This window comes from Gossypium raimondii, chromosome 13, assembly GCF_025698545.1.
Source record: "Gossypium raimondii isolate GPD5lz chromosome 13, ASM2569854v1, whole genome shotgun sequence".
NCBI lineage: Eukaryota > Viridiplantae > Streptophyta > Magnoliopsida > Malvales > Malvaceae > Gossypium > Gossypium raimondii.
In genome coordinates, this window is record NC_068577.1 from 20,239,513 (window position 1) to 20,241,668 (window position 2,156).

General features: G+C 35.6%; 1 non-coding gene across 1 annotated transcript; it reads left to right on the plus strand.

Moving 5' to 3' along the window:
- Positions 1 to 296: 296 nt before the first annotated feature.
- On the plus strand, positions 297 to 403 carry LOC128036393 (small nucleolar RNA R71). The gene has a single exon (XR_008193190.1). It is a non-coding gene; the product is annotated as a small nucleolar RNA R71 (small nucleolar RNA).
- The last annotated feature ends 1,753 nt before the right edge of the window (positions 404 to 2,156 follow it).

Genomic DNA, 2,156 nt, shown 5'->3' on the forward strand with positions numbered 1-2,156 from the left:
CTTTTATTTTCTACTCTACAGCTGGTCTCTTCAATGTTTTAATCATATTAGGTAGAGATGATACCTGAGATGTTAATGAGGTGATAACATCAAGCTCAATTGCTCCAGCAGTTCTTCTGCCTGTACCCACTCTTGTAGTCGGATATTGATAATCATTGTTAGCTATCCTTTCTAAAATTTCATATGCCTCATTGTATGATTTATCTAGCAAACTGCCATTGGCAGATGCATCAACTACCATCCTTGTATGTGTGTTCAATCCATTGTAAAACATTTCCATCCATGTCCAATGTTGGAAACCATGCATCGGGCATTTTCTATGTAATTCTTTGAATCTTTCCCAGGCATCATACAACGTCTCATCCTCAGATTGCCAAAAAGATATAATATCATTCTTAAGCTTGGCATTCATGTTTGGAGGGTTGTATCGCAACAAAAAACGTTGGCAAAGTTCATTCCAAGATGCTATAATTCCTAATGACAAATCATTTAACCATGCTCAGGCACAATCTCGCAATGGATAAGGAAATAACTTGAGTCTCAGGGCATCTTTAGGAACACCCTATTGCCTGAATGAATCACAAACCTCCAAAAAGACTCGTAAGTGCAGCCGTGGAAATTCAGTAGATAATCCACTGAACTGTCCTACTGTTTGTAGAACTTGAAACATCACTAGTTTCAACTCGAAATGCTGAGCTTGAATTTTTGGCCTGATAATCCCTGGATTCAAATAATCCAAAATAGGCACTACATGTTCTCTAATGGGTCTGTCTCTATCATCTATCACACGAGGAATATCAGCGTCCCTACCATTCAGACGTAATAGATCTTCTCTATCTGGATCATTTCCAATCCTACCCATCTCTCACAATCCTTTTCTCATTCTCCTCAAGGTTCTCTCGATTTCAAGATGAAAATAATACTCTTCGTTCTCGGGAATACCTCTACTCACAAACAAGCAAAAAACCTAAAAAAGAATAAAAAAAACTCAATAAACTAAAACTAACAAAATTAAAGCAGTAATAACAAACCAAAGTTTGTCAAATTGTTGATCCCCAGCAACGGTGCCAAAAACTTATCGTGTCTGAAATAATATGCGAATGTGCAAGTATACAGGTCGAATCAAGTAATAAAGCAGTAAGTAAAATCGTCTCCACATGGATCGATTATGATTAATTTTGTTAAGTTATCGCTATGAATTATATGAATTAGGTGATGCCAAAAGAAAATAGAATAACAAATTTTGTAAAGGATAATCACGTATGCAATATTAAAATCAGATACTAATTTAAAATGTTGTGGCAATGTAACGACACAAAGTTGAAAGGAAAAACACTATTGAATGGTGAGGTTGGAATTACTCAGATTACTCCCTTATAGCAATAATGCCATGGCAAAGTTTTAACTAGTCTACTATTCAGAATCTAACTATAGTAGTCTGCTTCTTTCGAGAGTCAGACTTTAAGCTACCATTCATAAGGCTTTGTATGTCTAAAAGCTTCTAGGATGGTACCCAAAATTGTTTCTTCCTTACTTTGTACAGAGCGTAGCTCTATGTCTAGAGTGCTACGAATATTCTTTTGAGTACTCCTTGTATCATTCGATTACAATCCAACTAATCTAACCTTTTTGTAATTAAATCAAGTTTTTGAACATACCATACATCCATCAATGTCTAGAGATTGCAGACATGCATTCAAAATAATGCAAATCAAATGAAACAGTAGATCCAGTCAAGATATTGCCTGATCATTAATGGAAATAAAGATCCATCAAGTAATTCCAACCCGATGAGATTAGCTCTTGGGTTTGAAATCAACATCCAAAATAAAGGTATGATTTAATGTCATTTAACAGTTAAAAATCCACAGAAATTAATCAAGATAATAAAGGAAAAACTTCAGAAAGCTTTCGCCAAATAAACTCCCAACTAAAATGTTGAGATATGGTGCAAAGCCTAAGGTTGAATGCTTCGTTCCTTTCCTTACGTCTCTGGTCTATGCTTTAGCTGCTACCTTCTCTTTTTTTCTACAGATTTTTCAACATGAGTTTGTTGCAGAAGACGAACCGCTCTTCAATTCTCGTGTAAATCCTCTATGTCTTGAATTCTCCTTTTTTCCTCTTTTATAGGGTAGGTCCCCTCTCTCAACACACAC